We start from the raw sequence: 15705 nt of genomic DNA on the forward strand, positions 1-15705 counted from the left end.
TAATCTGGTCTGCATATCCAGAGTTCTCAATGAGTCCGTCTCCATCCAGGTCGAACTTCATCTCCGACTCCATCACCGCCTGCCAAACCAAGAACCACAGAGATGAACGGAACATGTTTGTGACAGTGCAACCCAAACAGCAGATATCTTATATTATATTTAACCCATGAAGACCCAAACATCCACTGGTGACCGAAAGCATCTACTGACCTAAACTGTTTAATACTTGTTTATCCACTAATCCTATCAATACATGTAAATAATTTGTGCAAAATACAGTTTGTCCTCTTTTCATGGTCATCAGATGTGACCCATTTGGACGTTCAGAGGCTCCGTAGTTACTGTGGAAACACCGCAATCATCTACAACATTGATTCACCAGTAAAACCCATGGAGTTGGATCAATAACAGCGGATAGACACACGTGGTTTATGTTCATTTAATGATATATTTTACTGAAACAATCACTTTTTCTGCAGTTTCTGACATAATGACCCTTAACTTTAATCTGATCTTTAAAGAACATCTACATGATCAATAAATTAAATATAGGAAAATACATCCTTTGCACTGAAAAAAAAAAAAACAAATGCAAAATGCAGCGAATAATATTATAATAAATCGTGATAAATCACTTAAGAAAAATTAAATATAGAAAAAAATATATTTTGGAACAGCTATAAAAGTAGCACTGGGTCTTTATGGGTTAAGGCTGGACAGGATCTACAATGTACCGCATGTATCACAACTCTTCATAGAATTTTTTTTTATGATGGCGGCATATTAAGACATCCCTCTTAAGAGTTAGTGGTTCATCTTAAATAGATCAAGAATGAAGGTAAATCTGGATTATAGTGAGCCTTAGATCACAGATTATTGTAGTGTTTGTGTTGCATAAATACTACTACTACTACTAATAATAATAATAATAATGATAATACTAATATTACTACTATTACTACTACTACTACTACTACTACTAATAATAATAATAGTAATAATGACACTGCTAATATTACTACTACTACTACTACTAATAATAATAATAATAATAATAATAATAATAATGATACTACTACTACTACTACTACTACTACTACTATTAATAATAATAATGGTAATACTACTACTACTACTACTACTACTAGTACTAATAATAATAATAAAAATAATAATGATACTACTACTACTACTACTACTACTAATAATAATAATAATGATAATAATAATAAAAATAATAATAATAATAATAATGGTAATACTACTACTACTAGTACTAATAATAATAATAATAATGATACTACTACTACTACTACTACTAATAATAATAATAATAATAATAATAATGATACTACTACTACTAATAATAATGATACTACTACTACTACTACTACTACTAGTACTAATAATAATAATAATAATAATAATAATAATGATACTACTACTACTACTAATAACAATGATACTACTACTACTACTACTAATAATAATGATACTACTACTACTACTGCTAATAATAATAACAATAATAATAATAATGATACTACTACTACTACTATTAATAATAATAATAATAATAATAATGGTAATACTACTACTACTACTACTACTACTACTACTAGTACTAATAATAATAATAAAAATAATAATAATGATACTACTACTACTACTACTAATAATAATAATAATAATAATAATAATGATACTACTACTACTACTACTAATAATAATGACACTACTACTACTACTGCTAATAATAATAATAATAATAAAAATGCAATGTCAGTTAGGCTTACAAAGGAAAATGTAAACCACTTTAGAAAATATATCACCACATATATTGTGCTTCTGCCTAAATATTTTGAGAATTTTTGGCAATATCACTCAATCAATCAATCAAATTTCATTTATATAGCACCAAATCATAACAAAAGTTATCTCGTGCCACTTTACATATAGTTGGTCAAAACCAGACTCTCGAGCCAATTTCCAGAAACCCAGCAGAATCCTGCAGCCCTAATGACTCAGCCCATATCTTTTCCATATCAGATACAAATACGTCCTCAGTTACCTGGCAGATTGGCCACATGTCCTGTAAATACTGCCTGTCCTGTGTGAGATGGAAGTCTCTGTAAACCTGCAGGACAAACTTGAGGTTCAGGTCCTTCCAGTCTGCAGTGTCATGGATGAGGTAGGCATTGACCCTCTGCCACGGCTCATCATCTGGGGACAGGGTTATCGTACACAACCACAGTTAGAATAATGTCAGGATTCATCAGTCATGCCCAAGAGCATTACTGTGTGATGACAACATAACATGTTTTCAATCTGCAATTATCTGTCTCAAGCAACTTTACAAATCGAATCCTATGTTGCATTAAACAGAAATGTTCTATTACGCTGTCGCTACGAGGAAAATAGTAAGCAACCACAAGGTGTAAGGTGTCTGGTTTCTGTATTCATCATATGACTATATTGCGAAACAACCACTTGTATATGCTTTAAATACAGTCACCCATTACGTAGCTAAATTCCGACCAAATTCCTAAATAAAACTGAGTGTATTTCTAAAACATCATGCTATACAAACAACTACAAAAAAACATATCCTATAAAAGACAAATAATAAGGACACATGGCTGGGCACAGAATACCCTCTTCACTAAAACATCCTCGGTAATTTGCTTCCACAACAGCAGGTGGCGCCATCAGTCAGTAAAAATAAATACATAAATAAAAAGCTAGCGTTCTGCCAAAATCAACTCTGCCAAATAATGCAAATTTATTCACAGACATTTTCAGGGTCATTAGCACGTGGCTGGTTTAATTCCATTTGTCAGTATGAATAATTAAATAAATATAAGGTTCAAATAAATTCTTACGAAATATTTGCACTTTTCTGTTTTGTTTTGTAAATACAATCTAGTATAAGATGCCAATGAAATACATAAAAAGCCACATTCTCTGAACTGAATACACATTTCAGCAGAAGCCAAGAATGTTTTCAAAAAGAACAGAATCTTTTAGATTTTAAAACACAACTTGAACTTTGCTAACTGGAAGGGTTAGCTGCTGTTAGCTTGTTGGCTAAAACAGTGTTTCTCAAAAAGTGGGGCGGGCCCCCCACTTTTTGCTTTTTGCTTCGCTTTGCTTTTTGCTTCGCTTTCCGGGGGGCGCATGGAATCATTCCTAGGTGTTTATTTTTTCTTCAGGTTAGCACATGAAACAGGTGGAACTAATGTTTTAGCGTTGGAGCATTCTGGACTCATTTTAGGGTTTAGGTTTGGAGAATGGACAAGGATTGGACTGGAAAAGAAAAATGTGCAGTGTTTCTGTTTTTGCACAGTTTGTACAGTTTGCACTTTGATGTTCTCAGATGTGCAACAGCCGAACACGCTAACCGAATTGCGCCACAGAGACTGTATGAGGGATGAAATACAGTTAAAAGAGTAGAGACGATGCTGGCAGGTTTGGCTTCATACAGTCCTTTTTTTGTGGATACTACACAATATCATACTATTTTAAACTGTAATCTAAATAATATGAAAACACAATTACTAGTAGTAGGCCCTTCACTTGGTACCATCCCATTTGTCTGCATTTCTTCTCATTTTCATATCGATAATATTTATCACATATATTGTCAAGTTAGGCAGAGGTCAGGGCCCCACAGGTCACACCAGGCACCAGAAGGCCTCATAAAGAAGTGTAACACCCAGCATTTTAACCAATGTAAAGTACAGCTTAGTATTAAAAAGATGATTTGAACTGATGTATTGCATTAAATGAGATATATGTAATGTGATCAATAAGTATAGCTAAGAAAAGAATGTTTAAATGAATGTTGATTCATTTGTGACTACTGTGTGTAGAGGAGACAAGTTGAGACATGTTAAAGCAGTGAAGGGGCATGTTAGGACAAAATCCAGCAGAAAAGGAGAAGTAAAGTAAACAGCACCGAGCCATCTGCAGCTGAAGCTAACTGATAACGTTAAGAAAAGAGAAGTGACATAAACAATAGGCTATTTTCTGCACCCAAAACTGGTCAAGACCGGTAAAAAAGGGAAGTTCTGCCAGAGGCATTTAGACATTACTCATCTATCAATGAAGTCAACTGTCTAGGCATCAATGAGGTAATGCCTAGAGTTTGGTTAAAAACCAGAACCGCTTGTAATGGCTTTAGTACAAACACAGAATCCAAATGCAGAACTTACACACCAAGAGTATGATTCAAAATATTTATTAATCACACACAGGTGAAAAAATATTATTAGTGACAGAATCTTGAGGATAATGGTAGGTGATATCCTCCTCTGATTTGTCCTCCGGATCGAGGGCGACAGCCCGTCTCCCCGAGCGGTGTTAGGGGTTTCTTTCCCGACTAGGGAAAAGCAAAGGGAGGTCAGGGACGGAAACAGGTCATGCACAGGCAGGCAATCGATCGGGCAACAGGACATTAGGACAAGGCAAAACTCACGTACCGGTAGTCAGGGCGAGAAGGTCACAACCAGGTATCAGATGAGGCAGACAAAAACCAGACAGGGAGCAGGCAGAAGACGAGAAAACCGAGGAATCCAAAACAGGTCAAAAACAGGCAGGCAAACGAACAAACGAGGTCAAAACGCTGGTAAGAACTACAGGAGTTACAAACTGGCGTCTGACTAGGGGAAGAGACAGGGTTTAAATACACAAAAGGGAGGGAAGACAACTAGACACAGGTGGAGCAAATCAGGGCGGAGACAGGTAATCAGGTCAGAGGTCAGGGAGAACAGAGAACAGGAAGTAAAGACGACAGACAAGACACATGAGGGGAAACTTAACAAAATAAAACAGGAAATGACAAACAAAACATAAAAGACAGACAAAACCAGACTAACGTCTGGCTGCGGGTATGACAGTACCCCCCCTCCTAGGGACGGCACCAGACGGACCAGGGACATCAGGATGGCTACGATGAAACTGCTGGATCAGGTCCGGGTCCAGAATGCGGGACGCTGGCACCCAGGAACGCTCCTCAGGTCCATAACCCTCCCAATCCACAAGATATTGGAACCCTCTCCCCCGGCGCCGAGCTGCCATCAAACGCCGGACCGTGTAAGCTGGATCCCCGTCAATCATCCGTGGTGGGGGAGGAGGTTGGGTGGGCGGGACCAGACGACTTTCCTTCACGGGTTTAATTTGGCTGACGTGAAAGGTGGGATGGATCCTCATAGACCTTGGTAACTTTAGGCGAACAGAAACAGGATTCATAATTTTCGAGATAGGGAATGGACCGACAAACCTGGGTGCCAACTTGCGACTCTCTATCCGAAGAGGGAGATGTTTTGCAGACAGCCAAACCCTCTGGTCAGGATGGTAAACAGGAGCAGGACTTCTATGGGCATCCGCTGAGGTCTTGTAACGGCCTGACGCCTTCAATAGGGCCTGTCTAGCTCGAGTCCAAGTCCTCTTGCATCGGTGGATGAGAGCCAGGGCCTTCTCCAAGGAAGGAAACAAGGGCGGCTGATAACCATACACAACATGGAATGGCGAAAGCCCAGAAGACGCACTGGGCAGTGAATTGTGAGCGAACTCCACCCACAACAGATGACGGCTCCAGGAGGCGGGATTCTGGGAGGCCAGCACACGGAGACCCACCTCCAGGACCTGGTTAAGCCTCTCCGTCTGGCCATTGGTCTGCGGGTGAAAACCAGAAGACAGACTGACAGAAGCACCAACAAGAGAACAAAAAGCTTTCCAAAAACTGGCAATGAACTGAGGCCCCCTATCGGAGACCACGTCTCTGGGGAAACCATGTAGCCGGAAAACATGAGTCAACAGCGCCTCTGCTGTCTCTTTGGCTGAGGGCAGTTTTGGCAGAGGAATAAAATGAACCATCTTGGAGAATCTGTCCACTACCGTGAGTACCACCGTGTTACCATTAGACAGGGGCAAACCAGTCACAAAGTCCAGGGCGATGTCCGACCAGGGTCTCTTGGGAACAGGCAACGGACGCAACTCCCCCATGGGAGCCTTATTAGAGACCTTACAGGCGGCACACACTGGACAAGCAGCCACATATTCAGCAACGTCCTTTTCCATCGCTGACCACCAAAAACGCTGTTTCAACACAAACAGGGTCCTCTTCACCCCGGGATGGCACGCCATCTTAGATGCATGGCCCCACTGGATAACCTGGGAACGGAGGTGAGGAGGAACAAACAGGCGGTCTGGCGGGACGCCATCCGGAACTTCACAATTATTAAGGGCCTCCATGACCAACTTCTCAACACCCCACTGAAAAGCCCCCACCATACAAGAACTGGGCAGAATAGTCTCAGGTTCAGAAAAAGATGTGTCAGGAGAAAACACTCTGGAGAGGGCATCTGGCTTCCCATTCTTAGAGCCAGGACGGTAGGACAGGGTGAAATTAAAACGAGTGAAAAACAGAGCCCACCTGGCCTGACGAGAGTTGAGGCGTTTAGCTGAGCGCAGGTACTCCAGGTTTTTGTGGTCTGTCCAGATGAGAAACGGCACGTCCGTCCCCTCCAACCAATGGCGCCATTCCTCCAGCGCCACCTTGATGGCCAACAACTCACGGTTTCCAATATCATAGTTCCTTTCAGCTGGCGACAGTCTCTTAGATAGATAAGCGCAGGGGTGGAGCCTGTTGTCAGAAGGAGAGCGTTGCGATATAACCGCCCCAACCCCCAAATCGGAGGCGTCGACTTCCACCACAAACTGCAGAGCTGGGTCGGGGACGGACAGGATGGGGGCCGTGGAGAACGCCCCCTTCAGATGGTTGAAGGCCTTATCAGCCTCAGGACTCCACCTGAACACAGACTTGGAAGAAGTGAGAGAATGCAGGGGGGTAGCCACACTGCTGAACCCCCGGATAAACTTCCTATAGAAGTTAGCAAAACCTAGAAATCTTTGAACCTCCTTCCGGGAAGCTGGAGTTGGCCACTCCCTAACCGCACTAACCTTCTCAGGGTCCATCTGGACGCTTCCTTCCGAAATGATGAAGCCCAAAAAAGACACCGAAGGCTGGTGGAATTCGCATTTCTCAGCCTTGACAAACAGTTGGTTAGCGAGGAGTCTTTGAAGCACCTGTCGCACATGCTGGATGTGAGTCTCCTCGTCTGGGGAGAAAATCAGAATGTCGTCCAGATAGACAAACACAAACACATTCAACATGTCTCTCAGAACATCATTAACCAGGGCCTGGAAGACAGCAGGGGCGTTGGTCAGACCAAAGGGCATCACCAAGTACTCGTAGTGACCACTAGGGGTGTTGAACGCCGTCTTCCACTCATCTCCTTCCCTGATTCTAACTAAATGGTAGGCGTTACGAAGGTCTAGCTTGGAGAAGATCTTAGCACCATGCAATAGTTCAAAGGCTGAAGACATCAGTGGCAAGGGGTATCTGTTGCGGACGGTAATGTCATTGAGCCCCCGATAGTCTATACATGGCCTTAGTGACTTGTCCTTTTTATCCACAAAAAAGAAACCTGCTCCTGCAGGCGACGAAGAGGGCCTAATTAACCCAGCAGCCAGGGACTCGTCAATGTACTTTTTCATGGCTAAGTTCTCTGGACCAGACAGGGAATATAACCTCCCTTTAGGAGGTGAAGTGCCAGGGCGTAAGTCTATGGAGCAGTCATAAGGACGATGAGGAGGCAGGGCCGTAGCCTTAGATTTACTGAAAACCTCTTTTAAATCGTGATAACACAGGGGAACCTTTTCTAGTGCGGGAAAATCCTTATTCTCCTCAATGGGGACACTAACTGGGGCTACAGAAATCTGTGACGTCTTGGGAGGACTAACAGGTAACTTAACGAACTTGCAACGAGTTTCACAATTCTTACTCCAAGAAATAACCTCTCCTGTGCCCCAGTCAATAAATGGTTCGTGGATTTGTAACCATGGGTAACCCAGAATGAGTGGCTGAGTATCAGAGTTATAAACATGAAAGCTAATGCTTTCAGTGTGTCCATCCATGAACTGCACAGCAACCGGCTCAGTACAATGGGTAATCCGGCAGATCACGTGATCATCCAGGGCACGGGCTTCCAGTGGACGCTGAACCGGGGTCGAGCTGAGTCCCAGTTTATTTACCAGATTCTGGTCCATAAGGTTAGCGTCGGAACCGGAATCGATCAGGACGGGGTGCTGGAGAGACAGAGAACTAGAGCACAGAAAAACCACAGGAAACGGGCGAGTGACAGTAGATAAACACACAGTTCTGCTCAACAGCGACCCCTCACCTGCCTCGGCATCAGGTCTAAGAGTGCAGTTGCTTACTCTGTGTCCACTTTGTCCGCAGTACAGGCAGAGACCCTCAGTCATACGTCGACGGCGTTCTTCTACTGAGATATGAGTCCGTCCCAACTGCATTGGCTCCTCCTTGTTACCACCAGTCTCAGCTACCGGAAGGCGTACCATCTCACGACCAGGTCCCCTACTGGACGGAGAGCTGACCTCTGGTTCCACAGACTGCCAAACTGATTCCTGATCAGCGACCCGGATGGCCTCGGTGATGACATCGTCAAGGGAGTAAAGCTGTTGGCGGAGCGCCATCTCACGGCCAACAGAGCGATTAAGGCCGGTCAAAAAGGCAGTGATCAGGGCCTGGTTGTTCCACCCTGATTCTACTGCTAGAGAACGAAAGGCGCTCACATACTGCCTGATAGATCTCTCTCCCTGTCTAAGCCTCATAATCTGTTGACCAGCAAACTGGCTACGAACCGGGTGGTCATACACCCTCTTAAGTTCTGATACCAGGGCCGAAAAAGACTGAACAGCAGGGGAATCTTGTTCAAAAAGTGCATTAAAGTAACTGAGAGGGGGACCCTCCAGCAGGCTGGCCACATAGGCAATCTTAACAGAGTCTTTAGCAAAACGAACGGGTTGAGAATCAAAAATTAACTGGAGCTGGGTGAAAAAGTCTCGACAGGTGTCGGGATTACCAGAATACTTGGATGGCGCCGGAATGTTCGGCTCAGCCGAGTCTCGAACATGCGGGCTGGCAGCCCGACTCTCGCCTGACACAGCTGCAACCACAGCCTGGGTACGGGTGAGCTGGGAAACCTGTGTGGCTAACTGTGTCATCCTATCCACCAAGGAGTGTAGCGCCTTCTCATGTCCCCCCAGCCTGTGCCCCTGGGACTGGATTGCCTCCTTAACCTGTGAGAGTTCTGCTGGATTCATACTTTGGCCAGTTTGTACTGTAATGGCTTTAGTACAAACACAGAATCCAAATGCAGAACTTACACACCAAGAGTATGATTCAAAATATTTATTAATCACACACAGGTGAAAAAATATTATTAGTGACAGAATCTTGAGGATAATGGTAGGTGATATCCTCCTCTGATTCGTCCTCCGGATCGAGGGCGACAGCCCGTCTCCCCGAGCGGTGTTAGGGGTTTCTTTCCCGACTAGGGAAAAGCAAAGGGAGGTCAGGGACGGAAACAGGTCATGCACAGGCAGGCAATCGATCGGGCAACAGGACATTAGGACAAGGCAAAACTCACGTACCGGTAGTCAGGGCGAGAAGGTCACAACCAGGTATCAGATGAGGCAGACAAAAACCAGACAGGGAGCAGGCAGAAGACGAGAAAACCGAGGAATCCAAAACAGGTCAAAAACAGGCAGGCAAACGAACAAACGAGGTCAAAACGCTGGTAAGAACTACAGGAGTTACAAACTGGCGTCTGACTAGGGGAAGAGACAGGGTTTAAATACACAAAAGGGAGGGAAGACAACTAGACACAGGTGGAGCAAATCAGGGCGGAGACAGGTAATCAGGTCAGAGGTCAGGGAGAACAGGGAACAGGAAGTAAAGACGACAGACAAGACACATGAGGGGAAACTTAACAAAATAAAACAGGAAATGACAAACAAAACATAAAAGACAGACAAAACCAGACTAACGTCTGGCTGCGGGTATGACACCGCTATTATAGCATTTTCAGAAGTGCAAGACGCTCTAAGAAGTTGCGTGCCCTACGTTGTAAAACGTAGAGAAGATAACTCTGAGCGATGCTCTTTTGAGACCCGAAAGGAGCGTGGCAGATTGGCTTCGGAGTTAATCTTACTTCTCAAATAATGCTGGAGGTTCATCTGATAGAATAACTTTGCATCGACGGATCGAACTTTTAAAAGCAAAGACTTATTTCTTCAGATGACAAAGGACCAAAGACTCTTAAAGGCAAGAACTGTATTTGAAGAGCTTTTACCACCTTTTGGGGAACATTTGCCGACGGACCATCTGTTTAACAGACTTTTGGTATTTTTCTCCACTTTGGCCCGGACTGAAAAGGAAGAAGAATTTTTACATTTTCTTATTTCTTTTCTTTTACCCAGTATTTTAAGACAAACTCGGCAGCCCTGATCAAGCTGTTGAGGTTGTCTTTTCAAATTAAATTAATTTTTACCTTTTGGCTTTTTACAGTAAATTTGGTTTTTGATTTTTCTACATTTATCCAATTTCTCTAACTTCTTGACTTTTTCCTATTTAGGTTTTTTTGATATTGATTAAGCTTTAATTTTTGATTTTTACTTTTCTAAATACTCCGGTTTTGTAACTTTTTCCGATTAATACTCGGTAAGTGATAATCCTATTTTTCTAAATTATACAGTTGTTTATTTTTACTAGGTTAGACCTTTTTCTATATTTAGTTGTAATTACTGTTTTTACATTTTCACTTATTGGACTCCTTTTCTAATTTTACAAATTCTTTAGGAATTTAAGTCTTTTCAGACAACTTTATAGTTTAAAGAAGTTTTCTATTTTTATTCTTATTCGGATGTTTTTGTCTGATTAAGTGAATTTTTACGAATTTATCCTAATGGATTCTTTTTCCAATTCTTCAGTTCTTTATGAATTTGAATCTTTTTCAATAAGCTTTTAGAAGTCATTAGTTTTATTTCCATTTATCCGATTTTTCTCGGTTATTGGATTTTCTACAAATTCAGTCTATTCGACTTGTTAATTTAGATTGATTTTTGGATTCTATTTTTATAGTTTTACTTTTCCGATTTAACCGGATTTACAACACTTTCTAATTTTTGATCTTTATACCAATACGGGATTTTTCCTTTTACAGAAGTTAGAGAAATAATTATTCTTATTTGAGAACTTTTCCAATTTTGATTTTCTTTCAATTTTTGATTGAAGAAAAGAGACTTTCAACACCATTTTATTTTTATGTTTTTCTTCCCCTTGAGGACATCAAGCGAGGCAACAATTAGGGACATTTTCACAAGGCTGAACTGTGGGTTGAGAGATTACAATAGGGATTGAGTTGAAGTAAGGAAAGTAGAAGTCAGCTAAGTTTAATGATTACAATCATAGCATATATTTTTAGAGGTTCAGTTTAATGATTTTATTATTGATTAACTGACTGATGATTTATGTATATGCTTTGCTTTGCTAAAATTGCCTACAATAAATTTATAAAAAGTAAATTCTAAATTCTCCTTGAGTTATTTCCCTGTGTGGCATAATATGTTGGTGAATGTAAAACGTTAGGTTTATTGTGTGCATAACATCAAAAGTCTCAAAGGTCCTGAAAGTATTTTAGCCTTTATCCACCTACCATTTTTATGCCCTGAAAGCCTATTTTCCTGGCTTTTAAATTATTACCTGTCATGTAACAGGTGCACTAATCCATGTGGAACAGCTACCAAAAACCAACTGGACTGGTATTATTACTGACCACAGAGTGGGTTTCTCCTGGCAGTTCTGGTACCAGGGTTAGCGGGGCAGAGGTTGGAATTAAAGGTAGTTAGAAGACAGGCGAGTGTTCCAAAATAAGTTCAGCTGAGTAGTACCTCTTCGGGTTAGTTTGTGAGGGTAAGACCCCAGTTCAGACACGAGAGGTCAGGACCCTATTTAAACGGAGAGCTGAACCACAGTAGTACCGGAGGATTAACAATATATTGTACAAGTTGATGTTCTATCTTTGTTTCATATGTATTTTTGAATGTGTATGTTTTGACATTTGTGCCTTTTCTGTTATTTTAATTGTAGTTGCACGGAGCAACGATGACACACAATAATGGGCCCTGTGATTAATACAGTATTAACATAAATGAACCAGTCGTCCCTGGGTGGGCTCGAACCACCAACCTTTCGATTAACAGTCCAACGCGCTAACCAAATTGCACCACAGAGACATACACCCCACTTAAGGTTGTATGGAACAGTCATGACAGTATTTCCAGTGTTATACAGTAGTTTATCTACACTGATACTTTTATGTTGTACAGTACACCCTCCTGACTAAGTATAATGATTGTGAACACACTTATGTTCATGGAATTGTTTGTGAATAGAGACCTTATTGCATCACAAACTCCCAGGTTTGTTGTCATCTGGTATTGTGTCCAAACCATAGTACTTCAGTTTAGAATGTACTGAGGGTATACTTTAACACATTAATAGACATATTTCCCAAGAAAGAAATCAAATAATCAAACAATAATTCCTCCTCCATCATAACGTTATTTCCAGTGAACATGTATTTTGAAGGCCCTTCACTGGGTAAAAACCCACTACATTTTTGCACCCTTATTTATTCACATTTCTTTTAAAGATCATAAAGATAATATTTATCTGGTACACATTGTACAAACTGCTGCTCTAACTGTATTTAGTAGAGTGTTTGATATGTATATTTTTCTGTGTATGTTTAGACATATACACTACAGGTCAAAAGTTCTAGAACATGGCCCAGGGAAGCCTCTTTTCTTATTCTGAAGTCTCAGCAGTGGCTTTCTGCTGCAACTCGACCCATCAAACCTGCAACTGGAAGTCTTCTGTTCACAGCTGAAACTCAGACTTGCTTCCTACGACCACTATCTTCACTGTGTTTGAAGCTGTTGTCCTGTCAGTCTCCTCTCACTCCAGTTGTTGAATGTCATAAACTTGTCTTCTGGTTCTGTTGTGTCTTTGGCTCTGCCACACCTCTTCTGTCAGCATTTCCTCCAGTTTCTGAGTGCCTTTGGATGGTGAAGGAAACTGGACTTACTGACACCTGGACTTTCTTGGACATTTCTCTGTAGGACAGACCCACATTTTTAAGTGTTCTGATGGTCTGTCTCTTCTATTGTTAATTGCCTTTTCCTCTTTTCCATTTTTATAGTAACACACTACTTTCTGCAGTACAATACTGTTCAAATAATTGTCACAACGGTATGGTACCAAAGTGTGTTCCAACCCTAATCCAACAAAGTGGAAGTGCTGCTGGGTCTTCTTCTTGGTGATTATCCACAGGTGCTCTCTGGAAACTTGTGGTGTGTCTGGTTGTTTAGAGTCAAAAAAAAAAAAAAAAAAAATCTGCATTCGCATGCTAGGCACACTGTAGGATTTGTGTAAAAATAAAATGTCTTTATTAATTCATGGCATTTTTTAAAAATACAGTCAACGTGTTGCAACCTCTGGTCTTCATCAGGGCTTTTTTCACTAGTGAGTTGCACACCTTCATACAATCACTTTGATGACCTGAAGGAGGGAGGTGTGAGGGGAAAGAAAAGAGAGAAACAAAAAAAAACATGCATACAGACAAACATATACATTTGCACACATATACACACACGCACACAAATAATAATAATAAAATAAATTAATTAATTAATTTAAAAAAATAAAAATGAAAAAGAAAAAATAATAATGAAAAAAGTATATAAAAAAAAAATCAACAAAAAACAAAACAAAGAAGTATACTTAAAAAAAAAAAAAAAAATTAAAATATATATATATATATATATATATATATATATATATATATACATATACACATTGAGGTTTTCCTTTAAATAGCAGTGTTCCGTTCCATGTGACGTCAGCCCGATTAGCTCAGTCGGTAGAGAATCAGACTCATAATCTCAAGGTTGCTGGTTCGAGCCCCACATTAGGCGCAAACATTTGGAGGGAGGTGGGTTATTCATGTTCAAACTTTTACTAAGTGCTGTGAGAAATGCCACATCGGTAGGTATAGCTTTAACAAAACATTAGTATAAACAAAGCAGTCGTCCCTGGGTGAGTTCGAACCACCAACCTTTCAGTTAACAGCCGAACTGCGCCACAGAGACACACATGCCCATATATGGCCGTACAGAACCCTCATGAAATTACTTCCGGTGCTGCGCAGAACCAATTGAGGTTTTCCTTTAAATAGCAGTGTTCCGTTCCATGTGACGTCAGCCCGGCTAGCTCAGTCGGTAGAGAATCAGACTCATAATCTCAAGGTTGCTGGTTCGAGCCCCACGTTGGGTGCAAACAGTTTTTTTTAATCCACCTTCTGATACTTTGTTGACACGTGATCCGTGTTTTTGCCCCATTCTCGACACTTTCAGCTCACTTTTTCAGATCAATGTCCTTAAATCTCTGTTGCAGACTGACACAGCTCTGCTCTTCAAATGTCAATCACCCACAGCTCGTGCAGACGGTACGAGGTCACAGGCCCCGCCCACTTTCCTCGGTTTCCATAGCGACAAACACTGGAAACAATTCATCACGTCTCCCACTGGTCTGTGTGCTGCAGCTAATCATCTAGTTCACTGAAAAACTCCGTTTTCTCTCTTTTCATACAATAAAACTCAACTTTACTCTCAGCTTTAACCCTTTCATGCATGAATTACGACAATATTAGTCCACATTTTTTTCTTCAGTCATTTTAATCCTCTTTAGGTCTCAAAAAAACAATGCAAGTCAAATTGTTTTAGCAATCTATTTTTCATGGAGTTACAAAAATGGCCACTCAGCTGGACACCATGTGTTTAATTTTTCAAGCAAACAAATATTTATTTAAGCCCATCATTAGAAAGTGTATGGAAGGAAATCTGTTTCATCAGATTTTGAATTAGAAATGCTATTGAATTTCTAGCACTGAATTTTTTTTCCACCAAAATTAAGCATCTGAATATTTTTTTTGCACTGAAATTAAGTATCTGAATTTTTTTTTTTCACTGAAATTAAGTATCTTAATTTTTTATGCTCTGAAATTAAGTATCTGAATTTTTCTTTTCACTCAAATTAAGTGTTTGATTTTTTTTTTTTCACTTAAATTAAGTATCTGAATTTTTTTTTCACTGAAATTAAGTATCTGAATTTTTTTTTTCACTGAAATTATGTATCTGAATATTTTTTTGCAATGAAATTAAGTATCTGAATTTTTTTTTCACTCAAACTAAGTATCTGAATATTTTTTTCACTGAAATTAAGTATCTGAATATTTTTTTCACTGAAATTAAGTATCTGAATTTTTTTTTGCACCAAAATTAAGTATCTGAATTTTTTTTTTCACTGAAATTAAGTATCTGAATTTTTTTTTGCACTGGAATTAAGTATCTGAATTTTTTTTTTTGCACTGAAATTAAGTATTTGAATATTTTTTTTCACTGAAATTAAGTATCTGAATTTTTTTTTTCACTGAAATTAAGTATGTGAATATTTTTTTTTTCACTGAAATTAAGTATCTGAATGTTTTTTTCACTGAAATTAAATATCTGAATATTTTTTTCACTGAAATTAAGTGTCTGAATTTTTTTTTTTTCACTGATTTTAAGTATCGGAATTTTTTTTTGCACCAAAATTAAGTATCTGAATATTTTTTTGCACTGAAATTAAGTATCGGAATTTTTTTTTTCACCGAAATTAAGTATCTGAATTTTTTTTTTTCCACCGAAATTAAGTATCTGAATATTTTGTTGCACCAA

At 39.9% G+C, this 15705-nt stretch overlaps 1 non-coding gene across 1 annotated transcript; it reads right to left on the bottom strand.

The window, feature by feature from the left end:
- Positions 1–12087: 12087 nt before the first annotated feature.
- trnan-guu (transfer RNA asparagine (anticodon GUU)) lies at positions 12088–12162 on the bottom strand. The gene has a single exon. It is a non-coding gene; the product is annotated as a tRNA-Asn (tRNA).
- Between the last annotated feature and the right edge of the window lie 3543 nt (positions 12163–15705).

The sequence above is a fragment of the Sphaeramia orbicularis genome, chromosome 18, assembly GCF_902148855.1.
Source record: "Sphaeramia orbicularis chromosome 18, fSphaOr1.1, whole genome shotgun sequence".
Classification (NCBI taxonomy): Eukaryota; Metazoa; Chordata; class Actinopteri; order Kurtiformes; family Apogonidae; genus Sphaeramia; species Sphaeramia orbicularis.